The following is an 18,105-nucleotide window of genomic DNA, read 5'->3' as shown; positions in this document are numbered from 1 at the left end:
TAATGCCCTGGCACTAAGAGGTGCTTTGTAGGCAGTACTTCCAGATCCTACCTGGCTGCTACCTCCCATGCCTCTGCTCCCAGCCAGCATCCTGCTGTCTTGACTTTTAGCAGGAATGGGGCAAAAAAAATGATTTCCAAGCTGGATGGGTGGTTTAGCATCCTTCCTTCAAGGGAGAAGGAGAAAACGTGACCATTTGCTTTTGCTCTGTTTTCTTTAATGTGGCAGAAACACAATGAGTGTTTGGACTTGACATATTCTTAAAAGTGGACTCAGAGGGAGGAAAAAAGGGAGATGTTTTTCTTTTAAGGCTGACTGATCACTTAATACACTTTCTAAAACACCATTCCATGTGCCAAGACACATTTTCCAGGGCTGGGACCACTAGTGAGTTTGGCTGCAGCAGCTCCAGACCTGGCATGGCTTCTCAGCTGCCAGGCCTTCACACTGCTCTTTCCTGCCTCAGTTTCCCTTCCCTTGCCTGTAGCTATCCATGAGGTATGGGGAGCCCTTGCTGCCTCATCTCATCCTCACCAGGGTGGGCTAATGAAGGGGACCCATATCCTGCTGCAGCTCCCTTGCTCAAGGGTTATGTTTAAACACTGGACTGAGATCTCCAAACTCATTGCAGTAGTGAATGTGAGATGTAGCATCCCTTCCTTGCTGGGCAGCTCACTGGCTCTGTCTCTCTAGTGCTTTTGATTTCTTTAGAGCTCAGATTTTCAGCCCCTCACCTCACTGCTAGCGCAATGTTTTAGGAACAGATGGGCTTAATTTCCGCCTGCTGCCCCCTGAACCTGGGAGGAGGTTTGAGTTTGGAGCAAGCCTGCCTCTCATTCCATGTGACTCCATGCAGCAGATTCCTGCCTGTGGGCAGCCAGCTCTGCCCAGCCCCTGCAGACACGCAGCTTCTTACCGAGCACCAGCCAAATACCCCTCTTTCCTTCGCAGAGCCCTCCTCAGCACAAGATTTTTCTCTTTCAGCAGACAAATCTGTGTTACCTTAGCAGTAGTGGCAGCTGAGCATCATCTTACGGGTTCATACTGTTGAGATGCTTAGTCTAAGCTTCATCTAATCCTCTTTCATCTAGCAATCGGGCTAGTGATCTCACAGAAACAGGTTTTCTGACACCAGCCTCGACATTTTGTGGTCCATGCTCTTGCTGGAAGTTTAATGCTCCTGCAGTATCTCAGTACTGCTGCCCCTGAACGAAGCCAGAGGCAAAAGGGAAAAGGAAATGAACCTCAGACTGTAATCTGAACTCTATACCTGACTTGAGGATTTTGAGTTTAGGTGTCAGCTTTGTTTTCGTAGGATTTTGTGGCATATGATTTCCTTACCCAGCTTCTTGTGGAACATGGACCAGATTTTCATAAAGTTTTTGAGGATTAAAGTTTTGGGGTGATTGGTTTTTTTGAGAACGCCCTCCTGATCTGACCTGCTTATCTTCTTTCTGCTGTACACCGCCAGTGCACACTGGGAGTCCTGCAGCAATAGCAAATTTAAAACACATTTAAAATATTTCCATTCCCTTCCTGTACTTTGAGGCCCCAAATTCAAGGCAGAATCTGGGGCTGCCAGGCTTTGCTTGGAAAACTCTTGGACTGGAAGCTTTGCAATCAAAACCTGATTACTGCTTGCTCGAAGTCGGAGTCTTGTGTATGGTTCAACAAGCTCGTTGCCCTCCGTGGTCACAATGTCACTTAGACACTCGTCTAGGGGACAGGGCTTGTGGTGTAGGGATGGAGTCACCTGCCTGTTGTCCTGGCACTCAGGGCCATGGAGCTTGCTATCAGTCAGATCCCATCAGCCCCGAGCTGATTCCGGGCTGGTGGTTGGACCTCATCCCTGGGATCTGATTTTGACTGGCTCTGGGGTGAACATCAATCCCCCTTGAGCAGGAGAGGTCAGATGGGCCAGGTCTTCCTCACAGACTGCCAGTGCTGCTGTGGTGTGGTGAGTTGTGAAGGCTGATGGCTGTAGGCAGGAGCGAGCAATTCCTTCTGGAGGGAGTCTCCAGTGGGGCAGATCCCTTGGCTTGAGTTTGCTGATGGTGTGATGCTGAAGGGGTCCTCCTGTGTATCTCATGTGGCCACTGATGTGGAATGACCTGTGCTAGCAAGCAGGTGGGTGCATGCATCTGAGAGCAGGGCAAAAGGAGATGAAAACCATTGCATGTGGGAGAGTGGAGGCAGAGAACAGACCTGACCCCAGCCAGTGCTCCAAGAGCTTGCTTGCTGCTACCACCTTGCCTTAATCCCTTGACTCTGCTTGGCCTCAGCCCCAACACCTCCCTCTCTTTCTGCTCAGATTGGCTGTGTCTCCCTTCTCACGCTCTTCCCATCCTCCTGTCTTGCAGGGCTGCGTGTCCAGGGCTGTCTGAGGTGCCCCGCTGCTCCGCATTGGGTCCCATGAGAGAGGCAGGGCCACGCTGTCCTTTGCACCTGGGGCACCTCCCTCTCCCTCTGCTGCACAGGAAGCCTCTCCAGCCCCCAAAGCGAAGCTGCAGAGGTCTGCTGCCACGGTAAGGCCCTTTGTATTTGCTCGCCTTTGCTGTGCCACTTCTTTGGAGAGGGACACGCTGCAGCGTTCACCATTTGCTCTGCGTGCATCTCCCTGCTGCAGGAGGATGCAGAGCGTGGGGTGTGTACACAGGCCTGTGAAAAAGGCTTTGGGTGAACAGCTTATGCACAGAGTAATTCAGGTTTCAGTCAACAGAAGCAGCTCACGAATTCAGGTTGTATTTAGCAAGTGGTTTTGGCTGGGGAAAAAAAAGTGAAACACTGAAAAGTTTCGTTTTGACATTTTCAAAATGAAACCTTTCAGCCATCTGTTTCGCGATGACATTTCATTTTGAAGTTTTTCTTGGTTTTTTTTCAGTGTGAGGGGGGAGCCACCTACAAACAAAATGAAAGCTCCACTTCAGACGAAACAATGTTCATTCAGCCCCAGATTATTATTGGGGTTTTAAAATTTGGCAAAATAAAAATATGTCAGGCAACCTGAATGACTTTTCTCAGTTGGGCCACCAAAAGAAAATCCAAGCAAATGCACACACATGCAGAGACCCCATTTTCCCAGCCCAGGTCCTGGGAATGTGTTGCTGCCAGGGTCAAAAGCTGGAGGGATGAGTGTCAGAGGGGAATTGCCAGTTGGGTGGGCAGCATGAGGGGCTTCGGGCAGCCCTGAGAGGAGGGAGCCTTGCCCCAGCCACAGAGTGCGTGGAGGTGGTGGCCACAAAACCTGCGAGGTGGCTGGCATTGTGTGAGTCAGAGCTGTGAGGCACGTACTGCATGTCACTGAGGGTTTGTGAGCTTGGGGAGAGCCCGTGGTGGCAGAACACATTGTACCAATGACTTGGGAGATGGCAGAAGAGACTCTGTGGGAGCTAATTTTAACTACAGCAGAAAGCTTGTGTCTGAAAGGGGAGAAGATGGTGCTGAGTTCACCCAGTAGCCAGCATCTTCCTGGGAACATGGTGGAGCCCTGAGGCTGTGCTGATGGCCCCTGGCACTGGAGCCCAGGCCTGTGTCGGCTGCAGCTGGCTGCATGGAAAGTCTCACCCAGCCCTGTTTGCTCACTGCAGAGAATCATCTGTGCCTGTTACCTCAATGCTTTCCCTGTCCAGTGTTTGAGAAGGTTCCGTTTGAGGGTGGGAGTGATAAATGTGATGCTGAAGGGACCTTGTAGTTTGCCTGGAAGGTTTTTGCAGCTGAGGTGGTTGTGCACAGGAGAAACCTCTCTGGTGAGGAGCTTGCTGGGCTGGGGAGGGAGAGAACAAGGAAAGGACTGGGGAAGCGGCTGGGAGGGAATGGAGAAAGGTGACTGGGTTTGTGGCCAAAGCATAGAGGAATAGGTTCAAATATGTGTGACCAGCAGGACCAGGCAGTTATTATGCCCCTGTACTGAGCACTGGTGAGGCTGCACCTCGAATACTGTGTTCAGTTTTGTGCCTCTCACTACAAGAAGGACGTTGAGGTGCTGGAGCATGTCCAGAGATGGGCAATGAAGCTGGGGAAGGGTATGGAGCACAAGTCTGATGAGGAGTGGCTGAGGGACCTGGGGCTGTTCAGTCTGGTGAAGAGGACACTGAGGGGAAACACTTTCTACAACTCATTGACATGAAGTTGTAGTGAGTTGTTCTCCCAAGTAACAAGTGATAGGGAAATGGCCTCAAGTTGTACCAGGGGAGGTTTAGATTGGATATGAGCAAGAACTTTTTTGCTGAGAGAGTTGTCAGACACTGGCATGGGCTGCCCAGGGAGGTAGTAGATTCCCATCCCTGGAGATACTGCAAAGCTGTGTAGCTGAGATGCTGAGAGACATGGGTTAATGGTGGCCATGGCACCACTATTCTGTGGTTCTATGTCAATTCTATGTCTGCTTGAAGTCAGAAGATGTAGCAAAATCATGGGAATGAGGGAGAGCTGCATCTCCCAGCAGCAGCATGGCTTGCAGAAGAGCAGCAGTTGGGCACTGAGGGCCACAAGCTGCCAATGTGACACAGAGGGACTGTGCATGTGGATTTGGCCTCTTGGCCCCTTGATGAAAGGAGGAGATGGTTTGACTGTACTTTCCAAATCCCATCACTGCTAGTGCCTGGCTAGTCCTTCCACCGTGCTCTCAGCTCAGCTGACGCTACCTAATTAAAGAGGCTGCACTTTTCATTTACTACACCCTCTCTGTCCCCAGTTTATCCCAAGTGTGACCTTACTGTCAGTCACAAAGTGGAGCTGCTGGAAGTGCAGGCATGTGCTGCAAGTGAGATTGCTGTGCTTGGCAGGGGCTGCTGGGTTCCTCCTTGGCATGGGGCTGTACCTGCCCTGCCGTGGCTCGTGCCCTGCCTCAGGAGGAACGGAGGGCTGAGTCCTAGAGAGAGTAGGAGAGACCTGTAATCCTGCAATAAACAAAACCTGTGCAGCAGTGGGGGGGCTGCAGGACTGCCTCCTTTGCCGATTTCCTAGGAGGAGTGTGCTGCTGGCATGGCCCTGGCTGCCGGCAGCGTGGGAGTGCAGGACTCCTACTCCCGCAGAAAGGCTTCAAGCACAAAGCACCAGGCAGGCATCTTGGTGCGTGGTGGGACAGCAGGTGTTTGATATCTGTGCTTGCCTGCTCCCCATGCTTTTGTCAGCACTGGCTCCCTGCTGGAGCCTTCCAGGGCTGCTGCCTTTGTTGCGGAGGCAAAAATTGGCTGTTCTAAGCTATGTGAGATCAGAAGGGATCAAGGGTGGTTGCAGATCTGAAATGAGTGTCTGCCCCTGTTTGGAGAGGAGCCGGCTGTGCCCAAGCCTGCGTGTGCTGTTTGGCAGGTGACTGTGCAGGCAGGCAGTGCCTGTGGCGGTGCTGGGGGGCCCATGGCTCCCTGCCCACAGGGGCCCTGCAGCCTGCCTGTGCTGGGGCACGGCTTGGGCTAGGGGCTTGGAGCAGGGACAGCCTCTGGGACGCGGAGTAGCTGTGTGGAGGCAGAGCTCGTGGGACTGGATGGTCCCATGCATGACGTGGGCCTGGAAGGTGGTGGCTGTCAGTGAGGAGGAGGTGGGTTGGAGGAAGGGAGTTTATTCCACAGGGAGTCTCTGCAGTCTGGTTTGGGAGAGTTGGGAGGGCCTTTCCCAAGGCCTATGTGGAAGCCTCTGGAACCTGCTGGATCACTGCTGGTTTTGCATATAATATTCCCGTCTTCCACCCTTTCTCTGTTTTCATCACTCTCTCTTTTTTTCTCCCCCACCTTCATCTTTATCAGTAGCTAATGAAACAGGCAGGGAGAAACCCAATTCGTACAGTAATTAAATTTACTTAGTGGGTATTCAGCTAAAGTAATGAGAAGTTTAATTCAGTGATTAGTTTTTTCTTTCATTAATTAAAAATGGAACAACGGTGCAGTTACAGTGGGCTGCATTGATCCTCCTTGTGAAAAGCTGCTGATGGAGAAGGAGGAAGGAAGGAAGGCAGGCTTCTCCTTTTTTTTCCATCCTCCCTGGATGCTCTTGCCACACACAGGTGTCTTTATTGTCCCTTGTCTCTTAGTCAGGGACACCTGGGCAGAGGGGTCAGCTATCTCTGGGAAAGGGATGCATGGGGCAATGAGGGAGGAGAGTGGTGGAACAGACCCCCCCCCCCCCCCCCCCCCACAGGTCCTCTTCCTAATCTGTCCCCAGAAGCAGCCTTTCAGCTTAAAAAGGGATTTGAAATATTTGCTGTGGGTGGAAGACTGAAAAGCAGGTTCCAGCCTACAAGAAGTTTGGGGTGGGAGAGCTGTTTTTCTTCCTAGCTAAACAGATTTCGATGCATTTAAATGTTAAATTCATAAACACGTTTTTAGTCTTTTAAAATAAGAGATGTGTGAAAGCAAAAATAAACAAACCAAAATCATTGTTTCACATTTTTCAGTGCTTTCTGCAGGCTCCTGAGCAATGTCAGGACCTCAGATGTCCTTTGAAGCGTGGTTGGGCAGGCTGTGTTCCCCTAAAGCCTTGGTATGCTCCTGGTTTTTACATGGAAGGTTTATTTCAGTAGCTTTTGGGATCATAGTAAAATCTGCTAAGTATGTGAGTTTGTAAGGAGGTGTAGTCAATAATGAGAAGAAATCCCCTCTTAACAAAGGAAGAGCCATTAATTGGCATATAGATCCAGCCTCTGCAGGAGCTACAGGCCTGAGGGGAAAGGCTGAGGTGTCTGGGCTGGAGCGAGCTGTATCCCCCCTCACCTCTGCCCTACATGTCCTCCAAATCATCTGCTGCTATGGTGCAGACTGTGTGATAGTGAGAATTAGCCCAGGGCTGGGGAGCACTGAGCACCCAGATTTGAAGCCAGTAAGTGCCAAGGGCACTCCACACCTCTGGAAATGAGATGCTTTGCTTTCCTTGGGTGTCCTTGTGTTATCTAGGATAACTGCTTTGGAAAAGCAAGAGGCTCCTGGTCAGCCTAGCACTGTGTCCCTGTGCTAGCCCTTCTAGCAGTGTTTATGTGTCCTGAGGCTTCTCTGTGCCCTTTCCTTCCCCCCCTTCCCATTTTGGGAGCTACAAAGGATTCTCATTCCCTGAAACAGTGAAAATGGTGATGGGAAATGGTTTCTCTCAAGACAAAAAGTGAATGTGGGACTGTCCTCTTTCCACAGGTGGCGAAAGGGTCCCAGCTGTGGTACCTGTGTGACCCCTTTTCTGGCATGTCCCTCAGCTGTGGCAGGAGTGGGAGATGAGCCCCGGGCTGGGCCATGGTCCCTGGGGCACTCTGGTGCTGGCAGCCTGAGCAGGCTGTGCTGCCTCGCGTGACTGGGGCAGCTGGGGCACAGGGAGGCAGCAGGGTCAGTTTGCCCAGGTGGCTTTAGGGAGCATCCCCTACTTGGCAAGATGGTCACAGAGGGTGAGGCTGTGGGAGGGCTGCGTGAGACAGAGTGGCTGTCCCTCTGCACTCCTTGGCTGCACTGGAGCTCCAGGCATCTGGCAAGGCCCAGCCAGACCTCCCCAGGGAGGTGCCTTGCTCTGTGAAGTGTTTTGGAGTGACCCTGGCTGTAACACTGCATCTCCAAATCCCAGTACCCACCTGGGAAGACCCTCAAGTGTACTGGGTCTGCGGGATGCAGTGTTCTCCCCAACCAGAGCTTCCTGCCCCATTGCTGGGGTCCTGAGCCACGAGACCTTTTGGCAGCTCTGGGCTTCAGTGATGTTTTGCAATTCCTGTGAAGCACCTTAAGGCTCTGCACAACCTGGAGGCACTGAGGCTGGGGTACAGAGGTACAGCCAGCAGCAAGGCCTGGGTCTCGGCTGTCCTAGCAGTGCTGCCTGCCTGGTGAGGCTTTTCCTGAGGGCACTGTGAGCCTGCACTGGCCAATGAGTGCTATCTGGCCTTATAGACAGCCACAGCACTGTTTTACAACACTGTTTTTCAGAGGACTCTTGAATGTGTGTGTTTCTTGAGAGATCACTGCAAATGATTCCCAAGTGCTCTGGCCCAAATCTGTCCTGGTAGCTGTCAGCAGATCAATGCTCTACTAAGTACAGACCTGCTCTATTTCCATGAGAAAATGGCTTCTATTAAGCAGTTCATTTTGGACCTTTCAGCAGCAGGTCCACTAAATTTTGCTAGTTGTGTTTTTCTGTCTGTTGCAGCCTGATTTATGGCTTTTAAATATCAGTTCAGACGACGATTAAGCTCAACTGAGCTCTGATTTTGGGAGTGAGAAGGGAAAAACATTCACAGCTTTTTAATTTCTCTCCTGCTTGCCTCTCAAATTCCAGATTTCAAGCCCTAATTGTGATATCGTTTCACCCACAGTGCATGAGTGGAAAGCAGAGGAGAGGCCAAAGCCCAGCGTGCCCGTGGCATCTGATTCCCCAGCATCCTGCCTTCATCTGACCCGGGTAGGTGCCACACGAGCTCGGGCGCTGTTGTGTTACTGAGCATATGACACTCACATGCCTCTGTCATGCTGAGTCCAGGACTGGACTTGTTTCTGTTACCATAAGCAAGGTAGAAATGCCTTCTCCCCTGTAGCCCAGGGCTGCTGCCCAGCCTTCCTGGGATGTAAGGCAATGCAGCTTTCAACCAAGAGCTGGGGCAGGCGCTGCCTCAGTGTCTGGAACAGATAGGAAATGTTCCATCCATCACAGGAGAGGGTTGGGCCAGGAAAGAGGCATCCAAAATGAGTATTTGGATGGTATTTGGTTACTCCTTTGGATGAGTATTTCTCAGCAGTGCTGAGAAAGGAGGGCTTTGTCATGGGACTCTCCAGCTCTGCTGAGGCAGGTAGGTTTGCTCCAACTTGTATTATTGCATAGGCGAGGAACAAACGCTGCCTGCGTGGAGTGACCCAGGGTGGGCAGCCAAACACGGGAATGCTGGGCAGAAATAGGCTTATGTTCCAGGAGAAGGTGGGTGAAAGGGTTCTCCAAAGCCAGTGCTTTCCCAGCTGCCTCTGTTGCCATTGTATGGCACCCACACGCTCCCCAACAGCTCTGCCTCCTCCCAGCTCTCTTGCCAGGACAGCTAAGAGATGGGGGCAGATTTCAACTTTGTATGTACAGTACAATCCTCTGCTGAAATCTGTGAACTGTCAGCTTAATGCAGGCAACGTGTGAGACAGCAAACATCAGAGCTGACTGGGCTGAGGCAATTTCCCAGGATGTCAGTCCTCCAGAGAGGAAAAAAAGAATCTCTCTGTGAAGAGCAGAATTCAGTTTTCTAATGAAAAAAATATTAGGATGATTCAAGCATCTTTTATATACCAGAGCTGGGGGTGGGGAAGTATTTAAACTGGATGTTGTCCAAGGTGACAGGATGTGCTGTGATCCCTGCTCTGCAGGAGAGGTGCCTCTGGGAGGGATGCCTCTGCTTGGGGCAGAGCACAGCAGCTCTCCTGGGACTGCCCAAGGACAGGGGCCCACAGAGGAAAGGAAAACTGAACAGGCAGGCAGCACAGGCTTTCATACTGACACATGCACACCATGCACACAGATACATAATTTCCTCTTTCTGTCGTGTTTTTTTTGCTCAAAACAAAGAGCAGGCTGCATAGGCTCAACCTGATGCATGCAAAAAAAGATGAGTCCCATCTTCACCTTGCCTTGTGTTCCTGCACAAAAGGGGCTGGCTGGCAGAGCCTTGCAGAGACGTATGTCCTCCTGCTGTTTGCCATTTTATGGTAAGCAGGAGCAAACCCAGGCAGCCCTCCCTCCCTATTCTTACTGGTGCTCTTTGTGGGTTGGACTCTGGGAAAAGCTGTGTGCGAAGGATGCTGGGTCAGAGGAGTTCCCACCGTGTCAGGGCTGACAGAGCAAGTGGAGGGACCACGGAAATAGCGGTTTTCTGTCAAAACACCCTCTCAGCAGCAAGCCCTGAAGTGCATTTACTCTCAGCGATCTTCTATCAAAACAAAATTCTGCTGGGAAATAATTGTGCTGGTTAAAGTCCTCGCTGGAAAAATGAGCCCTGAGAACCATCTGGTTTTGGTTTAGATCTGAGTATTTTCTTCCAGAGTGCCATTTGCGAACACAGAAGATTTTTCCTAGGAACGGTATTTAGAAAGTGAGGTGGTTTTGTTTCCCCTTGTGCTTTTTTCCTTTGAGAAAAGAAAAAAAAAGTTATCTCCTAGGAAATTTGGGATAACAGAGTAGAGTATATGTTTCTCAGCCTGGACTATCCACTAACTAGTGCAAGAGTAGCACAGGCAGGTGCTATGTAGTGTAATGGTGGACAGCAGCCACATCTCGGGTCCTGAACACCCTGGGGCCAGCACACAGCCTCTCACCCTGCCCAAAAGCCTGGAGCCAAACAGCAGACGCGGTGCTGGGAGGGGCACCTCAGCCCAAGTGTCCCTCAGACACACAAGCCCTCTCCCCAAGGAGACTGTGAACCTTGAGACTGGATGACGTGGTCAGAGGTTTTACTTAGTCCTGAGGCAGGGCTCAACCTGAGTGGATTTTTAATGCATGAATTTTTTAGTGTTTAAGCTGAGCAAATCTTTGAACCTACGTGGTTTCTGAGGGATGTTTCTCTTCCTCTCTGAATACATGTGCCATAAATGCTCCCAAAATGTCCTCACTCTCCTCTGTGGTGCTGCTAGCTCTGGTGACGTAGTCACAAACTTACAATAGGTCACCCTTTCTGCTAAGCCCTTGTGGCACAGGAGTGTCTTGGATTTTCACTTCTTAAAAGCGAGTCTTTAGCATCAGGGTTATGTCAAAAAAGCCTCAGGAGCACTGCAGGCTCCCCATCTCATGCTGCAATGGGCCAGCAACTCCTTGTGAGGGTGGCCAGGAACAGCGAGGATGATGTGTATGACTGGGGTTGCAGGAAAGCAGAGGGGAAGGGACTGGGTGGCAGCACCTGGCATGGTGGAAGGAGGAAAGGGGTGGCAGCTCGTTTGCTCCCAGGATAGACACCTTCTGGCATGTGGCACTGTGCTAGTTGGCACTTGTTTGAGAAGGAGCAATACAAGTTGTCAGGTGGAAAACACCCCCTCCAGTAATTTTGCTGAGCAATCTCCTAGCTCAGACCAAGGAAAATCAAGGCCAGGCTGCCCATGCAGGAGGAGATCCTGCTTGGGCTTTCCTGACACCTCATGCTGTCCCCAAAAGCAACCAGCTGGTACCCCCCAAAGGGAGGTCTCATGTAAGAGGAGCTGTGGTATCTAAGGGGTGTCTCCAGGAAAGGTGCATGGGACAGTGGGGACATCAGGGACACTTGTGTCTTTGGCCCAAAAGCTGTGGTTAGATGGAACAGCTGAAAAGAACTGAAGGAGAACACAAGGCTGGAGGGAAGGAATACCACAAAGCAAGAGGTAGCCTGTTTTGGTCAGTGCTGTTTTAGAAGTCCTGCTTCCTCACCCCAACAGGGCCAAGAAAAGCCCTGAATTTCATTTCCGTGGCTTCCCTGGTTCCCACCTGGCTCTCTAAATTAAACCACATTTCTTTCCAAGTGTCTCGCTCCAAGGGCTGACAAAGCCATTAACATAAAGAGATTTTTGTTGTTGTTTCATTTTTTTTGGTAGCACATTTGCAAAAATAAATATTAATTGTGCAGAATGCTAATAAGCTGGGCAGAGAGCCAGGCCATGCAGCCCAAGGGTGGCACTGTGCATGCAGCTGCTGGCTCTTGCTGCAGACCTGGATGCCACCACCATGGTCCAGTGGCCCCTGAGGGCTTTGCAACAGTGGGATTTCATGCTCGGTGCCAGTGCTTTGAGCTCTGCAGTGCCTCTGAGCCTTGGCAGGGACCCTTGGGGACTATGGCGGGAGTCTGGGTGCTGCATTAGCAAGACTGGGAGGCACTTGAGGTTTTTTAGCAAAGAGCTCTTCTGCTTCTCAGGGTGGGAAACAGTATTGTGTACACACAGCTTGGGATGTCACATTAATGTTAAATGCAGGGGAGAAGTGGGAGTGAGCAAGAGCAGGAGCTGGGTGTGCGTGGCAGTTTGTTCTTTGGGTTTATGCACTGATACTTTCTGCTGAATTGCACCCTGAGATGCACAAAGGGGGTGGGTTTGAAAAACCTTTAAAAAAAATTACCTTCTATGAACCATTCAGAGCAGGCTGGTTTGTTGGGGTTTGGTTTGGTTTTTGTTTTTGTAATCTGGCATAATTACTCCTGCAAAGCTTCCACTTCTCCTGGTTTTGTTGCATTTGGAGAGAGGCAGCAGAAGTGTCTGTCCTCATTAGCACACAGAGGGGCTGGTCTGGCTAGTGCTCAGAGGAAGATGGCCACTGTGTCTATTGATATTTGGAGATGAATGACTGGGGATTAGTGGGGTGGTTTGTTCCCATGAGTATTTGCTGGTGATGGCCTGAGGACTTGGAGACAATTTAGTGACATACTAGGGTGCACTAGGCAGAAGAAGAATGTCCCATGTGCTGTGGGTATGCTGGACTGTGCTCCTAGCTCCTTCAGAGGGGCTACCCCAGGAAGTGCGTTCCTGATGCTCTAGGTGGGATCCAAAATTAGCATCCCATTCACCTGTGAGGCTAAAACAGCTTAAGAAAAGGTCTCTTGTCACTGAAATCAGCAGCTCTGACTCAGAATACAGAGGGAGCAGACTTGCTGAATAAGGCAGTGCTGCTGTTGTAAGTGCTTGCCTGGCTGCAGCAATGCTGTGGGACTTGCCCGAGAACTGGTGCTGGAGCTGGGGAGGGGCCCTCAGTTCCCGTCTTGGTAGCCAAGCTGCTGGGCGAGGAGGATGAAGGCATGAGCATCAAACCCAGCCAAGCCGTGGAGCGTTCCCAGTGCTGTGCCGTGTTCCACAATTAATCACTTCCACCCACATTACACCTTCCCCCTCTCCTAAATCCTCCCTCGCCTGGTACTGGAGTGAGGAACGGAGGCAGCTCCAGTTTTATGAATCAATCAAAGACAATGCCTGCTTTGGAGAGCTGCTGATTTAGAGAGCCCTTTGCAAGCATGTGTGCAGTATGATTTCTTATCAGAGCCTGGCTCTGGACAAGCCTGCCAAGAGGAGCTGTTCCAGCTCCCAGCCACATCCTGGGGAGACAGGCTGAGTGGTCTTTTCATCTACAAATAAAACAAACAGGAACAAAGAGGACAATAATATTGACTTTCATCATTGATATTCCCATTTATCTCAGTAATAATTAGTATTTCTATTGCTGGAAGGGTATAGCTCATAATCTCACTGTTTCAGGGGAGCATATTAATGTCATCATGAAGAACAGCAAGGCGTAAAGCACTGGGCAAGTGCTGAGAAGGGTGAGCAGGGCACAGGGCTCGGAATGGAGCAGAGTTGGGCATGGAGGCAAGAGGCTGCGGTGGGGTGTATGGATGCTGTAGGGAGCAGCAGAGCTGGGGAGGACGATCCTGGGCACAGACAGGACTGCAGTCAGCACTGACCTGACATTCCTGCTGTGCCTGGGTGAGGTGGGAGAGCTGCCTGGGCTTTCTGATGGAAGCTGGGCCTCTTAGAGTCCCTGTCACCCAGCTCCTTTCTGTCTTCTCCAGCATAGCCAGAGCCAATCCCACTTGGCTGTAGTTGGGAGGGAAGGGCAGGACTGATGCTTCATGGTGATGGCCTGGGGGTGGAGGATGCACTGAGCAGCAGTCACAGTTACTTCACTGTGGTGTGATGCCTCCAAGATGTACCAGCAGGCCTCCTGTCACTGACACACCAGGCAGCCTGGGAAACCAGGGCAGGTTCTTGTCTCTGTCCTCATCTGTCCTCAGGGTACCTGTGCCATTCCTGCACAAACCTCCTGAAGCATCCATAGCACTTGTTATTTGCTGGCACTGCATTAGTCATTCTCCATCCTCCTCTAAAAACCCCTCACAGAGCTGTCTGCAGGTGCCCTGTTCTGTCAGAGCCATGTACCTGGCTTGCTGCTCTTCTGGGATCCCAGAGGAGATGGGACACAGGTTTCAGTGCTGGTGCTGCTGTGTTCCTGTGTTGCTGTGAAAGCTTTCGCCCTTGACTGCTTTGTGCACCACTGAATCAGTCTGGAGATCTGTTTCTGGCATCTGTTTTTTAATTGTCCTGTTAAGTGCACATCCTGACCCCACCTGTGCGGGATGGCTTCTGGCGTGCAGTGTCCCTGAGCATTATCAGTCCCACAGGAGCTGCTGTCACAGCACCTGCAGACACCCATGACCAGCGAATGCAAACGTAGGGTGGTGGTTTTATTAGGATTTAAATGAGTTTAGGGCTGTTCAGAATTACAATGTGATTTGAGCCAGGAGGGGCTTATAAAACTGGTACGAGTTCATATATTATCTAGTAAACATGCCAAACCTCATGACTCCTGCTGAGCATCTTCCTCCCTAAGAGTGGGGAAAAGAAGGAGCAGGGCAGCTGCCTGGGTTCAGCCCTTTTACCCCCTTGTGTAGGTCTCCATGAGAGGAAAAGGCTGTTTGAGGTGGAAGAAGGGCAAAAAGCTGCTGTGGAGCTTGCTGGGCAGAACAGCTAGTCCCTGTTAAACCCTAGCCCATGGTGTAGTTCAGACTGACAGATGGTCTCTGCCTGGAAGGTAGGGGTGCAAGGAAAGCTTTTTGACATGTTTTGGGGCAAGGCGCACTTCATCCATGCACCCTGCCTGTCTGCACTGGGGAAGGAGGCACCTTCCGTGTTGGAGCCCTCGCTGGACGTTTCCAAGGTGGGATATGATGAGACTGTGAGATGCCTGAGCAAGTGCAGAGTCCAGTGCACCTCTGGAGAGCTCACAGCACCCAGATCACCCGCCTGTGGCACAGACATTGATCATAAAGGCTTTCATGGCTGTTTTTGTAATCTATGGCTCTGTGGGACTTTGTGCAGAGATGGAGGAGACATGGATGAGGTGACAGCTGTATCTGTGTGCATAGAAACCCTGGCCATGTGACCTGGGAGCCACTGCTGTAGGGTGACACATTCCTTGTCCACTCCCTCGGTCAGGACTGGAATGAAAGGGAAGATTGAGCTATTGGCTTGGGATGTTCATGCCTCGACTCATTTCGGTGCTATGCTTTTCATCTCTGAAGGATATAGCTGAAGATTTGAATGAGAACTATGTGGTTGTCTTGAAATCGTAGACAAAATGCCTTTTGTGTCTCCCTGCATGTTTATTTGCGTAAGAGTGTTTTTGCTGGAGAAACACGGGCAGGAGCTTTGGGGAGAGGAGCGAAGGCGGGGGTGAGAACGTTGGGGAACTCACAGTACAATTTCAGGACACTTAAGAGCCTCTTATTGTCAGTGGCGAGACAGCGACATCGGAGGCAGCTCAAGCAATTGTCTGAGACAAATTGCTTCATTTGATGGGTTTGTCGGTATCTTGCTGGTTAAGTTCCTGGGTTGTATGTGTGTGCACAGGAGAAATCCAGTAATACGCATATATATGCATATAGACATGTCTCTGTATCCATAGTTATCTCCCATAAATGACCTTGCAGGCATGAAATAATGTCAACAGCCTGTGTGGTGCTTCTGAGCAGCTGGCTGGATGCTCTGCAGGACTGGGAGTGCGGGAGCCAGGCCACCTCTTGGGGCTCCCGCAGGGAAGCCACCATGGAGCTTGTGCTCGTGCCAGGGAGCAGGACTGTCAGTGCTCACTGCAGGGGGGAGCATCTCCCCTCCACCCTACAAAGAAAGGTATGCTCACTTCAGAAGGTGCTGAAGGAGTAGCCTTTGTTGACAGGTAACACGCTGCTAAGCAAAGCTGCTTTCCCTAAAGAGGGAAAATTGTTGCCAATGCCTGCAGAAGAGATGGAGGTGGAGATGTGACAGAGAGCAGCCCCACTGCTTTGTCTTTCTTGGAGCAGAGATAGTAAGCTGGGAATGCAAAAGCACCCTGATAAAAAGGCCCACTGGTGGCATTTGGATGGTGTTGTGGAGGCAATTGCTCATCTCTCCCCTCCCCAAGCATCCGAAACAGCAGAGAACCCCACTTTGGACAGCCCTGCCTGTGCCAGCAGCAACATCTGTGCCATCCTCCAGCAAGGATACAGGAGGATGGCAGCCAGGGCAATGTTGGCTGGTAGATGTGTGCTGCAGCCAGCAGGAAGGATCAAAAGGACTTCAGCCAGCACATCCACCAGAAAGCCTTTAATGCCTAGCCCTGGAGCAGGGAGATCTGCTCAAGGGAATAGTCATCTTTTCTGAACTGAAAAAAAACTGTGTCAATTTGACATTTAAGAAACTTTAATTAATACCTCTTTCTTTCTTTAACAGTTTAGCTAATTGCAATGCATTTTTGTTATTTTTTCATACTTTTTTGATTGACTCTAACTTATATTCTTTGTTATTTAAAGCTTTTTCATTACAGGTATTTATTGCCTTTGCTGGTTCTCTGGGAGGATGAGAGAAAAGAGGGGTACTCTGGCTGCAGTCATGTGCCAAAGCTTTCAGTAGCTCTGGTGACAGAGCCAGTCTTAGCAGATTAAGACAAGTTATTACAGAATCTGGAATACTGTGTCCAGTTTTAGGCTCCTCAGTTCAAGAGAGGCAGGTAATTGCTGGAGAGAGTCCAGCACAGGGGTGCCAAGGTGATCAGGGGACTAGAACATCTCTCTGACAAGGAAAGGCTGCAGGATCTAGGGCTGTTTAGCCTGGAGAAGAGAAGACTGTAGGAGGATCTTATCAACACTTACAAATATCTAAAGGGCAGGTGTCAAGAGGATGAGGCCAGTCTTTTTTCTGTAGTGCCCAGTGACAGAACAAGGGGTAACGACCACAAGTTGCAACACTGGAAGTTCCACTGGAATAACGAGCAGAAACTTTGATGTTCCAAGTGACGGAGCCCTGGCACAGGCTGCCTAGGGAGGATGTGGAGTCTCCTTCTCTAGAGGTTTCTAAACCCACTTGAACATGTTTCTGTGCAACTTGCTCGAGGGGAAGCTGTTTTATCAAGGAGTTGGGTTGGATGATCTCTTAGAGGTCCCTTCTAACCCCTATCATTCTGGGGTTCAATGATCATAGAATTGTTTAGGTTGGAAAGGATATTTAAGATGAAGTCCAACTGTTGTTAAAGCAGCAATGCCACAGCCACCACTAAACCTCAGCACCTCATCTATATGGGTTTTAAATGTCTCCAGGGCTTCAGACTCCCACTTTCCTGGGCAGCCTGTTCCAGGGCTTGACAACCTTCTTGGTGAAGAAGTTCTTCCTGATCTCCAATCTAAACCTCTCCTCACCTAACTTGAGGTCGTTTCCTGTTGTCCTATCACTCTTTACTTGGGAGAAGAGACCAACCCTCATCTCACCACAACCTGTTGTCAGGCAGTTGCAGAAAGTGATGGCTCCCCTCAGCCTCCTCTTCTCCAGACTAAACACCACCAGCTCCCTCAGCTGCTCCCCATCAGACTTGTGCCCCAGACCCTTCACCAGCTCTGTTACCCATCTCTGGACACACTCCAGTACCAAAACGTCCTTCTTGTAGTGAGGGCCCCAACACTGAACACTCGAGCTGTGGCATCACCAGTGCCCAGTACAGGGGGACAATCACTGCCCTGGTCCTGTTAGCCACACTGTTACAGAAGCTGCTGCTTGGTTTTGTACTGATGTTGGTTGTTGAGGAAAGAGCACCTTCGGCACCACTGGAAGTGTTTGCAAGCATTCCTCTGTTTTGCTGAGTAGTTTGTGGCAGAAAAGCACCAAAAAAACCAAGTGTCCCAGGGCTGCTTTGGGCTATTTTCTCAGTGAAATAATTGCCATTTTCTTCCAGAAAGAAAACTTTGGTTGGAAAGTTCCTTGACTTGTATTTTAAAGTGGATAAATCCTTTGAAATGTCCACATGTAAAGTGAAATGTTATTGTTCTCTACATTTTAGATTCAGCAGCATTTAACAAAAGATGTTTTCTTCTGTTAAGCTAACTCTTACTGAATTGTCAAAAAATATGGAAAAATAATTGCAATAATAATCATTACACTAATGGTGATGTGCTTTCACAGCCCTGGCTTTTACCACAGCTAATTGTGCTCCTTCCTTCCTACTGTTCTGTCTCTCAGCTGTCTCCTCTTCATTCAGACCTTTTCCCAAGCACAGTGGGTCCCTACACAGGCCCCCATATGTGACCTCCCTGAGTCCAAACCGACAGCAACCCTGGCCCTGTTATATATTGAAGCTACCAAGTCTTGCTGGAGCTGCCACTGTCTAGGATTATCCAGATAGAGGAGCTCAAGTTTAAACTGAACCTGC

At 50.3% G+C, this 18,105-nt stretch overlaps 1 protein-coding gene across 1 annotated transcript in view; it reads left to right on the top strand.

The window, feature by feature from the left end:
- The first annotated feature begins 2,428 nt into the window (after positions 1-2,428).
- LINGO1 (leucine rich repeat and Ig domain containing 1) overlaps positions 2,429-18,105 on the top strand; it is a 68,846-nt gene continuing 53,169 nt past the window's right edge. Inside the window, exons 1-2 of the mRNA XM_061999776.1 lie at positions 2,429-2,525; positions 8,273-8,358. The gene's annotated coding sequence lies outside the window, so the exon portion shown is untranslated. The remainder of the gene's footprint in view (positions 2,526-8,272; positions 8,359-18,105) is intronic.

Source organism: Colius striatus, chromosome 7, assembly GCF_028858725.1.
Source record: "Colius striatus isolate bColStr4 chromosome 7, bColStr4.1.hap1, whole genome shotgun sequence".
NCBI lineage: Eukaryota > Metazoa > Chordata > Aves > Coliiformes > Coliidae > Colius > Colius striatus.
Note: the sequence above shows the minus strand (reverse complement) of the source record. Positions and strands in the feature narration are given on the sequence as shown.